Here is a 13,109-nt window from a genome sequence, read left to right on the forward strand (position 1 = left end):
AGACACTAGTATTGCATTTTGTGTCTTCTTCTACTGATGTTTTATTGCTGGAATTGTACCTTGAGTAGAGTTGATTTGTGATTGAAAAAATACCGAAAAGGCATAAATAGATACTTTATTCGTCTTGAAGAGAAATTCACAATTCCAGTCTCAATGACTCTGACATCTGTGCTGCCTCCATCCAGACCCAAGCGCCACATAGCTTTCAGGAATTTGAAACGTATTGTCTCAGGCCCTGTCTACATTAAGGATAACTCCTTAAACAAATAATTATTTAGCCTAAGCCCCGTTTCAGCCACACTAAACCATTGTTTAAGGTTCCCCTCCTTGAATACATTTTTTACACGGGTAAGTGCGCCGTGTATTTCTTGATTCTCCGGCTCTTAGCTCTGTATGGACTCATTGATCGTTTACATACTGAGTTTGGAGAGGAAGTTACGTCAGAAAGACCGCGCTCCACACAGGAAGTGGCGTCAGGAAGAACTACGGAAAGCATTGAATACATTTGGACTGGCAAAGCAGACTGTATCAGTTATTGTACGCCATCGCGGACTCAACGTTTAGGTCCAGAGTATATAAAGTCGAATGGACAATGATGGTGAAGACAAAAGAGTGAGGAGTGTCCTGACCAGATATCTAGATCCCTGGATTAATTGTTGTAAAATGCTAATTATCACATTGTTTACTTCCAAATGTCCATTAAAGATTTTATTAATTTATAATAGCTCAGGAGTGATTAACTACAATTGGGCCCCGCAGCGCACTGGATTCCAGTTAATTGAATTACCACAACACTGGATATTGTTCAGATAAGTTTAACCCTTGTGTGGTGTTCATATTGTTGTTACTCAGCCAGTGTTTGTGGGTCTGATAGACCTGTTGCATTTTGTGGCTTTTAATGCCTCACAATCAAACACTTTTATGTTAAAATACTGACTTATCCCAAATAACATCTGTAATGAAGTGCTTCGAGAGGCTGGTAAAGGAATATATTGTCTCCAGACTTCCCCCCACATTCGACCCATACCAGTTTGCTTATCGCCCTAACCGCTCCACAGAGGACACCATCTCCTCTGCACTCCACCTGAGCTTAGCAAATCTGGAAGGAAAGGACACACACGTGCGGATGTTGTTTCTGGACTTCAGCTCGGCATTCAACACCATCATCCCGCAGCACTTGGTGAGCAAACTGGCCACCCTTGGATTCAGTACCCTCCTATGTAACTGGCTGCTTGACTTCCTCACAGACAGACCACAATCTGTGAGAGTGGGCAACAACACCTCCAGTGCCATCGCCCTGAGCACCGCCCCCCAGGGCTGCGTCCTGAGTCCGGTGCTGTTCACGTTGATGAACCATGACTGCTGCGCCAGGTCCACTACTAACCACATTGTGAAGTATGCGGACGACACAACAGTAGTGGGATTAATCCGTGACAACAACGACATGGACTACAGGGAGGAGGTGAAACATCTGGTTGACTGGTGCAGAACCAACAACCTGGTCCTGAACGTTGACAAGACCAAGGAGATCATTGTCGACTTCAGGAAGCACCAGTCCAGCCACGCTCCACTCTTCATCAACGGCACAGCGGTGGAGATGGTAAGCAGCACCAAGTTCCTGGGGGTGCAGATGGCTGACAATATAACCAGGTCCCTACACACCGGAGCTCTTGTAAAAAGAGCTCAGCAGCGCATGCACTTTTGGCGCCGGATGAAAAGAGCACAGCTCCCTCCCCCCATTCTCACCACATTCTACAGAGGCACTATAGAGAGCCTGCTGACCAACAGCATCTCTGTCTGGACTGGAGCCTGCAGTGCCTCAGACTGGAAGTCTCTCTAGAGAGTGGTGAGGACGGCAGAAAAGATCATCAGGACTCCTCTTCTTCCTATCCAGGAGATCGCAAAAAGCCGCTGCCTGACCAGGGCTCAGAAAATCTGCAGAGACTCCTCCCAACCACACCAAGGACTGTTTTCACTGCTGGACTCTAGAAAGAGGTTCCGCAGCCTCCGTAGCAGAACCTCCAGGTTCTGTAACAGCTTCTTCCCTCATGCCGTAAGACTCTTGAACGCATCATAATAATCCCCTCAATTCCCCCCAAAAATGGATGAACTCGCTGGAATATAAAGACAATATAACATACATCCATAAATGTAGATGCATATGCAAAGGTGCAATATATTTATCTTTAAAGTAATCTATTTATTTATATCTGCACCTTATTGCTTTTTTATCCTGCACTGCCAACCAGCTAATGCAACAAATTTTCATTCTTATCTGTACTGTAAAGTTCAAATTTGAACGACAATAAAAAGTAAGTCTAAGTCTAAGTCTAAGACCCACAAACGCTGGCTGAGTAACAACAATATGAACGTTGCATGGAAATTTCTCTGCCAGTTTCTGCATCCCACAGGGATTCTTCTTTTGTGTTTCTGCACCTGCGGTTCCCACACAAGGTTGCAACATTGTTTGTCAACACTGTCTGCGCTCATTTTGTCGCACATTTGACCCTCTGATGTTCTGTGTACCTACACTCTGTCCTCCCCGTCTAGGCCTGCTGTGTGTGTGTGTGTGTGTGTGTGTGTGTGTGTGTGTGTGTGTGTGTGTGTGTGTGTGTGTGTGTGTGTGGGCGTGTGGTACACAGAACATCAATTTCCACACTTCTATTAGCCCGGGTCCAGTGGACCCCGGACATCTTATACGTAATAGAAATGTGTAGGGGGGGTGTATGGTGTGTGGTCATTAAATATGTATTCTGATATATGTTCTTCACAGAAAATGAGCCAAAGCCAGTGAGTCTCAGTTTGAAAAATTTATTAATTGTATCATTTTTCTTTAAAGAAAAATCGAAAACGGGTCCCCAGACCCGAACACCACACAAGGGTTAATTTAATTTAAGAACTTGCAGACAAAGCAACACTGGAGGTGACTATGACGTGCGCATTTTCTGCGCATGCGTACTAGGTTGTGTTGCGCCGGCGGGCGGAGGGGGCGAGGGGGTCTTAAACGACCATTGTGTGTGTGTGTGGACAAGGATAAGGTTTAATGCCGGCTTAGTGTAGAAGGGGCCTCAGTGGATCTGGCCACAGACCTCCAGCACATCTCCTGCTCAGACTCTGAAACTGTGGACAATCTAGTGGAGAATTACAACACTTTTCTGAGCAGTGTTCTCAACCTTCATGCCCCTCTTAAGACGCGTGAAGTCACGTTTGAACACTCTGCTCTCACGTTTGAACACTTTGCTCCCTGGTGCATTCAGACACTACGGACAATTAAAATAGCCAGCCATGCGCTGTAAAGTCAACTCAGACAAACTGGGTTCACCGTTCACAAGCTGGCCTTCCGTGAGCATCAAAAAGTTTATTGCCAGGCACTGAAATATGCTCGGTCGGCATTCTACTCCAACGTCATCAATCGAAACACTAGCAATTCTAAGAAGCTCTTCTCCAAAATAAATCCCCTCCTGAAGCCACAATCCCTCTCACTCACTGAAGCTACAGTTGAGTGATGCAACAGTTTCATTGACCGTTTTACATCTAAAGTCAACAACATCCACTCTCTGTTGTTCAGCTCCTCTTTTTCTTCTCCCCTTCCTCTTAACCCCCTGCTGCGTAGTTTGCTACACTTCCCTTACTTCTCCAAGGTACAACAAAGCCACAATGAGAAAACCATTTGAGGAATCAAGCCGACCACCTACTGTTTAGACCCCTTCCAATCCACTGTGCTTAAATCACACATCTCCATTCTCAGCCCAATTATCACCCAGGCTGTTAACCTTTCCTTCAAACCGCTCATGTTTCACCAGCTCTCAAAGCCACTGTCATTTGTCCCCTCCTGGAAAAACCCTTCCTCGACCCGGACAATCTTGCAAACTACAGGCCTATTTGCCTATTTCAAACCTCCCCTTTCTATCTAAAGTACTCAAGAAAGGAGTTGCCACACTGCCCCAGGACCACCTCGCACATAACCTTATTGAAACATTTTATTAAGGCTTTGGTTCAGCCTATGGCACCGTCATAGTTCTGCTCAGTGTGACAAACAACTTTTTAATGACTGCTGACTCTGGGTCCCCATTACCCCTCGTCCTCCTGGACCTGATAGCGACTTTCGACACCGTGGACCACACCATCCTCCTCGAGCATCTCCATAACACTGTGAGACTCACAGACCACGCACTACAATGGTTTATGTCTGATCTTTCTAATAGAACTGGACATGTCTCGCTTGGAGGATGTGAGTAGAGGCCGCTTCATGTCTCCTGTGGCGTTCCCCAGGCGTCACTCCTTGCTCCAATCCTCTTTACCATCTACATCAGACCTGGGCATTCTGCGGCCCGCGGGCCGCATCCGGCCCTTTGTATGTCCCTGTCCGGCCCGCGTGAGGCCAATTATAAATTACAAAATACATTTTAAAAAGTATCTATTTCGAGTGTGCAATACAACAGTGCTGCTTTTGTTTTGAAAAGCGTTATTTGTATTACTTCCGTGTGGACGTATGCTCGTGCGCGCAGCGGCAATCACAAATACAAAATAAATTAAAAAAAACATATTTGTCGTGCGTGCAATACAACTGTGCTGCTTTTATTTTGAAAAGTGTTATATGTGCGTATGTCCTGTGAGGGAAGGCGCACAGCGGTTATCCCCGAGACGCTAAAAAGAGAAAAGTTGATGACGAATGGCGTGTTTTAAAAAAGACATGGACTGCCAAGTAAAGGTAAAGCCGTGTTTGTGTATTTGTGGTACACATGTTGCTGTGTTTAAAGAATATAGTGTAACGACCTGCTGAAGTAGATGTTGTCTTCTTGAGTTGTGTAAATGAGAAGTGAGGAGACGTGCGTGTGGAAGGAAGGAGATATGTTGAGCTGTGTTAGTATAGCTTGCTCAATAAAAGTTTAAAAATTGCGTCAGACTTGCTGTGCACTTCTTCTGGACGCTACAATTGGTGTCAGAAGTAAAACTTTGCGCATACTGCGCTGCTTGTGTGCTACGTCATCGGGAGGTACGTGCCACGTGAGGAGCTCGCAACAAAGAGAGAGAGACAGAGAGACACAGAGAGAGAGAGAGAGAGACAGCGTTTACAGGTGCAGCCACGCTGCTTGCCACGGGGGGAATTCGGCCCTCAATGAGACTCCCAGGTTTGATGGCAAGTCGAACTGGGAGGCATTTCATCCCACTTGTGACATCAATTGTAGCGTCCAGAAGAAGTGCACACCAAGTCTGACGTTCTTTTTAAACTTTTATTGAGCATGCTATACTAACACAGCTCAACTTACCTCGTTCTTTCCAAAAGGAAAACCAATCCTCACTCCTCATTTCCGCAACAGCAACGCTTCTTCCTTCTTCGCCAATCACCTTACAGACGTGCTACGTTCACAACAAAGAGGATGCAGGATGAAGTGACAGAAATTGAAATTTTTGTATTGTAATATACATCAGGAAGTGTTGTGTAAGAAAGTGTTAAAAATAAAACCATCAAAAGCCATCTGCTTTTGTATAAAGATAAGTTAGGTTAAATGAAAATATTATTATTATTATTATCTATCTTACGGTATATCAAAAATAATTTGTGCAAAACTTAATTGAAATATTGTCGGTGTGGCCCTCCAGCAGTGCGCGGGTTGCTCATGCGGCCCCCGGTAAAAAATAATTGCCCACCCCTGATCTACATGCTTCCCCTTGGTCATGTCATCAGCAAAGACGGACTCTCCTTCCATTGTTACGCTGATAACACACAACTTAACATTAAGACCAACCTAAACCCTGTCATCCCTTAGCTCTTGCCTTGAGAAAATCAAGGCATGGATGAAGAGCAAGTCCCTTCAGCTGAACAGCAGTAAAACGGAAGCACTCCTCATTGCTACCCCTCATCAGGTTCACTCCTCACCCATATCCCAATTTACCTTCGACGGACAGGTCATTCCTCTCTCCTCCTCAGCAACAAACTTGGGAGTTCAGCTTGCCCCTTACCTAACCTTCAATGACCACATAAAACATCTGTGCAAAACCACATTTTACAACCTCTGCAATATTTCAGAGCTTTGTCACACTTTATCCCTCATAGCAGCAGAACATTGGTCCATCTCTTCATATCTTCAAGGCTGGACTACTGTAACAGGCTCTTCATCTCGATACCTGGCAGGACCATCCAGAAACTGCACTACATGCAAAACAGCACCGCCAGGGTCCTGATTAGAGCCTGTAAACACAAGCATATTACCCCCGTCCTTCAATCATTGCACTGGCTCTCTGTGTCATCTCAACTACAAAATGCTGCTACTCACACATAAATGCATCCATGGGCACGCATCTACTTACCTTCAAGAACTCATCACCCTACACTCTCAGTTCCACAAACACCCTGCTCCTCCAAGTCCCCAGCACCAGGCTCTCCACCATGGGAGATGGAGCTTTCTGTTTGCCCGCACCACGCCTATAGAACAGCCTCCCAATCCAGCTGAGGGCTATTCAGAGCCTCCACTCTTTTAAAATAGGTTTGAAAAACGTTTTATTCAGAAAGGCATACAGTATATAATTGCTAATTACAAATACGATTTTAAATCTCGTCTTTTTGTTTTTATTTGGTATGTTTTGTCTCCTCCACCCTGTTTGTAACGTTTTAACTTTGTAGCACTTTTTGATCTTGTTTGATGAAATTATAAATTAAATGTATTATTACAAACAGAACAAGCAAATGGGATACAACTGCTATGATATGAAAAGGAGTAGGATTAAATCATATTTTCTTCTTCCTACTCCTTTTTGGACGTGTTGTATTGAAACAACTGAAAATATGTGATGCATTGCATTGTATCGTATGCATGTTCGAAATAAACTAAACTGAACTGAATTATTATTAGTATAACTACTGAATGTTCAACACTTGCAGATTTCAGCATATGGAAAGAATTAGAGCAATTTTGTATCTTTATTGGCTTTTAATAATGGATCCTAGAAAATACTGGATTAATTCAGAAATTTAACAAATACAAATTACGATTCAGCTGTGACATATTTTCTTTCCAGCACACCTGCTAAATATAGCAACAAAGGTGCAATACTGAATCCTCTTTCTACATCGTATTCTTTGGCAGGCTAGGTGCGTGGAGCTGTGTTAAGAAGCTGAGTTACAACGCTTACTGACGCCTGCTGTAGAGAGTTGTAGTGACAAGATACATTCAGAATCATAAGTACTTTAATAATCCCCTCAGGGATTATTAAAGTATTTACAAAAAAGGTAAGAAACAGGTAAACGCTGGGGAGGGGGGGCTTCTGCGGTGTTCCACGCCATTGTCTGCTGGGGTTAGGGGAACATGGCCAGAGACAGGAGCAGACCCAACAAAGCAACCAAGAGAGCCGACTCCACCCTCGGCCGCCCACCAACTCTCAGCCAGTGTCCAGTATGCATGGATGAGCGACGATGCGTCCAAGACCGAGGCGTCCGATACACGCTCATTCAGCCAAGACATCGTGAAGACTGCTCGTCCCGGCGCCCAGCGCCAGCTCCGCAGCCCTGTCCCTTCATCCGCATCTCATCTCCTCCAGTCTCTCCAAACGGACTCCAGTGTGGCAGAGACCCAGCAGCTGGTCCCCACGGCCAAAAGGCTCCCGTAAGCCCACAAAAAAGCACTGCAGAAGTCACAAAAGTGCCACCCCTTGTCGCACAGCCTCAAAGAGTCTCGAACCAAAAGGCAAAAAAAATAAAATACAAATACATTAAAAAAATTTTTTTTTAAAGTCTCATTATAACGTGTTTATAAGAGAGGACCAGTGGTGGCAGTCTAAATTTATTCATGGTGGGCAGTTATTCAGATAAAATGAATGTATCAAAAACACTGCACTGTCTTTCCGTCCCCTTCAAACATGGGAAATATGACGTGTCAGCATTAAGCTTCATCTGAAATTCTATTGATATGCCATCTGCCAGAAAAAAACCCTCTTTTACATGTAAAATACAAACATATGCATGATGTCTTTCCACCATGCATAATGCTCATCCCCTGCTTGTGCACAATTTCCTGCCAGTATGAACACATATCATTTACCATCACATTGAGTGCAGGTCTATTTGGTAGAAACCCCAGAGTAAAAGGACTGGTGCACTCTGTCTATCATTCACATGTAATTGGGTTATTTTCCTTCAACCTACAGTAGATACATTTGCATTTATGAGAGATGTCATATGGCTTTCTTTTTCTCAAAACATGATAATATGTTTAGTCACAGCTGGACGCTCGGCAGGAGAATACAAAACAGTTGCATGAGGAAAACCTCTACAAAATACAGCATTCGTATTCATGCCATGCCCTGTGATTGTTTCCAGCAGCTCAGAGTGAGAGGAGCTCTGCTATCTCAAAGGGAAATGAAAATAAGGGAAAGGTAAGGCACGCTGGAGATTAAACTGAGGCCATTATTGAGGGCACTAGTGAGGAAATGGTTCGGGGATGGACTTAAAAAAAAGGGCAAGCAGAAAGACTTTTAGTCCGGTCGGATGAACACTGACAGCAGCTACTGCAAATCTTTTGAATGAAATACATCAGGACGAACAATCTCACTTTAAACTGCCAGTTAGATGTCAGAACTGTTTTAAATATTTTAGTGCTTCTCTAAACAGAAATGGGCTTTAGCGCTTTTTTCTCAAAACCCTTTCAAGACTAAGAAACAAACTGCATTTGTATGGCTTTGGCTCTAAAACTCTTTGTCATTGAGACGGTTGAGGCAGCTGCAGCTAATTATCTGAGTTAAAAGTGGGATGAGAAGCGATTCTTTGCTTTGCAAACATCAGATTCATTATCAGCTTGACAAATAGGCCAAGATGGCGCAGCTGTGGGGATGTTTATGCACACAACGGAATATGGAAATGTGACGCTGCTGTGAATGCAGGTGAATTACTCTCAATCCTTCCTTGATTGAACACTGAGTCTGTGCTTCAAATATTTAATGAATTTTGTGATGCTTGCTTCTACGTTTCACATATGCCAGGATTTGCCTTTTTGAATGGTGCCGGTGGCATTAGACGCTTAAATATGGTGACACCCTTTTTTCCCATGGCAATCAGGCCTTATAAGTTGGAAGGGTATAGTGCCCTACTTTTTGAATTGGGACCACAAAAAAGCTGGTTGGTGGAGGTCATTGGCCTCATTTATAGGTTTTATAAAAATGTAAATGTGCATAAGTAACGTTGATATTCATAGAAATATTCCATGCCGAAAACTTTTCCGACCAGGCGTAGAACTCATGCAAGGCTTTTCAGACAATGGAATCAGCAACACCCGATGGTATCCTCACATAAAACCAAACAAACACATGCACTATAAAATAGTTAACAACACATGTGTTTAATGTTGTATTTATTTAATTCTGGGTGTATTGTATATTTGTTAGAGCCGACCATATTTTCCGGACTATCGTCGGCGATCACTCGAAACGAGTATGATTGTCCTCCTGTTGGTGGGATTGCCTTCAGGAGAACGCCTGTGCGTGAAATCTTTTAAAGTGGGGAGACTGGTGCACAGACAGCCACCACACTGTCCTTGGCAAAGAGAAGGCCAGGGTACAATGGCATAGAGACCAAGACAATTAGGGGCCCATCTTTGCTGCAGCCTTCTTCCGCCTTTGTCACCGTTGTGGAGCTTCTATGCAACCATCATCCGCCCACACCGCCGTTGAAGACTATAAGGCGCACTTAAAATCTTTTTTTTTCCTGGTACGCCTAATGTACGGAATAATTCTGGTTTTGCTTACCGACTTCGAAGCAATTGTATTTGGTACATGGTGTAATGATAAGTGTGACCAGTAGATGGCAGTCAAACATAAGAGATATGTGTAGACTGCGCTATGATGGCAATATGACTCAAGTAAACAACACCAACATTTTAAATGTTCCATTATATATAGAACATTACACACGGCGCTAAAAAATCTATCAAAATGTTGTAGTACGACTTTGGTAAGCTATGAAGCCGCACCGCTTGATGGATTGTACTGTGCTTCAACATGCAAGTATTATTATGGTGTGTAAAAGGTAAGACATATTATCTGGCGTTTTGTTTTGCAATATTATGCAAAAGCAACTTTTCTTACCTTCTGGTACCTGTTGATCTGTATTTGGGATCCTGAAAAATTGCGCATGTCCGCCTTTGTATTCCGTGGCGACAATGTAGTCGATAAGCTTCTTTTTTTCTCTTTCTTCTTGTTATGGGACATTCATCCTCCGCTGTTGCCATTTCTAATATAAAGTTATCACTTACTGTATAATGTCTGCTGTCAGTAGGATGCCGACTGCTGGGATGTTCATATATTCCCATTTAGATGAAAAATGTCTCATAATCCTTGCGAAGAAACATAGAGTGGGGTACAAGCTCTTTTCGTGTCTTTCTCACCAGTTTCAGGTCCTATATGGCTGTCAAAGTGTACCAACTTGTCGGATTGTATTTTTTGCCATCTTCTGTCCAGATGAAATGCACGATTTATGTTCTACAATAAACTTACAGGGAGTAAGGAAGCGGTGATGTAAACATAGGGATACACAGAAGTGATCACGGTGCCGCTATAAATGGTTTGTCGCTTATAATAACAATATCACTAACACTTGCTTAATATTCAAGTCACGAAATGTAAATGGAGTATTGTCGGTGCTTTTTGAATCTGATTTTATGGGCGGAATAGTGGAGCTCCCAATTGCTCCGCTGTAAGCAGACTTTTATTTACGTTTATTTAATATTTAGAATGCATAAAATAAAAAAAATCCAGCCTCTGTCATGTCTTTCGTAATGATTGTGAACGATAGGCAACATTCCAAAAAAAGTGCAGTTCCCCTTTAAGTCTAAATGTCAATTATTTTTCAGTGAATCGCTAGGCCCGATGCGGACACTATGATTGCTCAAATATTGTCATTCCAATTATTCTTTGTATTAAATATAACCAGTGTTGGGACTAACATGTTACAAAGTAACGCATTACTGTAACGCCGTTAGTTTCGGTGGTAACTAGTAATCTAAAGTGTTATTTTTTATATTCTGTAACTCAGTTACCATTACTACATGATGCGTTACTGCGTTATTTTACGTTATTTTTTATGTAGTATTGGCTAGAAACAAAAGATCTGAGTGTGTTTTATTGGAGCGCTGCGGTGTCGTCCTTCTGAATCTCTTGTGTCACAAGGAAGAGGGGCGCTGTGTGTGTGTCTGGGTGTGGAGAAGGAGGGAGGGGAGGGGTGCGCGCAGCAGCATTCGTGAGGGACGGGCGAAGACAGAGAGCGAGAGAGTTATGATAAATGTGCATGCGTTGCCAGGCTCCGCTTTGTATCGATAGATTTATCAGATTACATTTTTTATTATCTATAGCAGGGGTGTCAAAAGTGTGCCCCGGAGGCCATTTGCGGCCCACAGCTAATGCTTTAAAGGCCCACAGCACATTCTAAAAATACTATTAAAATAAACAAAAACATAACAAAAGTGAAATAAAAAAGCTTAAAGGTGAAATGTAATTTAGAAAAAGTTGCAATGTTGACTAATAAAACAAAGCTGTTTTTTTTTCTTTCAAACTGTCATTGCTCAAAACATAATATTGAATCAAAATCAATGTTAATATGAATTATTGACCTATCCAAGGTTCCGATTACTTCACATCAAATATTCCACTTTGAAAAATATTTTTGGTGGAAGATTTTGCATATTTTGTATGTTTGCCATTAAAAACATAGTTTTGTTTGACAAAAAAAGGGCGGAAAACAAACAAACTAAAAAACAACATGAAAAAAACTAAAACATTTTGAAATGAGGGATAGATCTGAAGTTGATGTAGACTCCAGAGATTAAAGCGGTATATATAAAATGTATGTATACCCTGGCACACCATTATCATCATTTCATGACCGAAGCAAAACACTTTTTACACTTTTATACTGAAGTAAATACACCTGCCACTTATTAAATAAAAACATAGACAAACTACCAGCAGTGGAGCAGTGGTAAAGTTTAGATCCATGAAGGAAAGAAGAAAGTGAATGAATGTTTATAACTGAATACATTTACATATGTATACAAATGTGTTTTCTTTTTTTATAATTTTTTAAAAATGAATTAAGTAACGTTTATGATAACCTTTTTCCGAAACACAATATAGAATGTGAGATATAACAGGATAATGCATACATTTGTCATTTGTTTTCAAAACGCTTACAAAAAAGTGGGACCCCAAAAATTTACTGTCGGACCCCGTTTTTATGACTTGATGGGGTCCCTGGGACACCATTTTGAAAATTCCTAGCGCCAACACTGCTGTCAACAGAGGAGAAAAAATGCTGTATTTAAATAAATATATTATTTATAAAGCAAGTTCAAGTATCATTAGCAAATTTTCACCTAGGCGTGCTGCCCGCATTGGCACGCATATATGTGTCCTCTTATTGGGATTTCAGAATCTGGCCAGCCTAAATATTATCACTACTTTTCTTTTGTCGAGTACAAAGAAAATAACATTTTAGTTAAATGTAAGTTGTGTCTTGGATCAAAGATCCCATCTACTGCCCAAAACAGCAATTCAAATCTGCTGAAACAGCTACAAAAGCAGCATGCTTCAACAAAGCTAGTAAAGAGACACACTTCACCTCCTAAGCAACAGCGGCTTGATTTTAACGAGGCACTGCTAGCCAGGACAACATTGATAGAGCCATTGCAGCGTATGTGCTAGAAGACATGCAGGCTATTTATACAGTGGAGTCACCCGCTTTCAGGCAGCGAATTAGCATGATACGGGCGTCAAACAGCAAATGGCACGAAAACGTTTTCCAAGCTCCTGAACACAGTGGACAATGAGTACATAAACATGGAAAGCAAGCTAAAGAAGACACTCCAAACTCTGCCTCTGCTCATCATTCATCACTGAAGGTACACAGACTCTTTCAATTATCTTATATACTCTTTCATTCTAGACTTCTAGAGTGTTTGATTATCACATCACTCGAAATGTATGGACTATAAAGTTCACAAACATAAAGAGAGATCCTAGTGGGCCAGGCCAATCTTTCCTTATCTCTAAACTATAACTGCGGGAATGCGTAGAGTGTTCTGGGCTTCAGACATGATTTTATTTCAGAATTCCTTGAGAGAAAA

Source organism: Entelurus aequoreus, linkage group LG09 (genome assembly GCF_033978785.1).
Source record: "Entelurus aequoreus isolate RoL-2023_Sb linkage group LG09, RoL_Eaeq_v1.1, whole genome shotgun sequence".
NCBI classification, from domain to species: Eukaryota; Metazoa; Chordata; class Actinopteri; order Syngnathiformes; family Syngnathidae; genus Entelurus; species Entelurus aequoreus.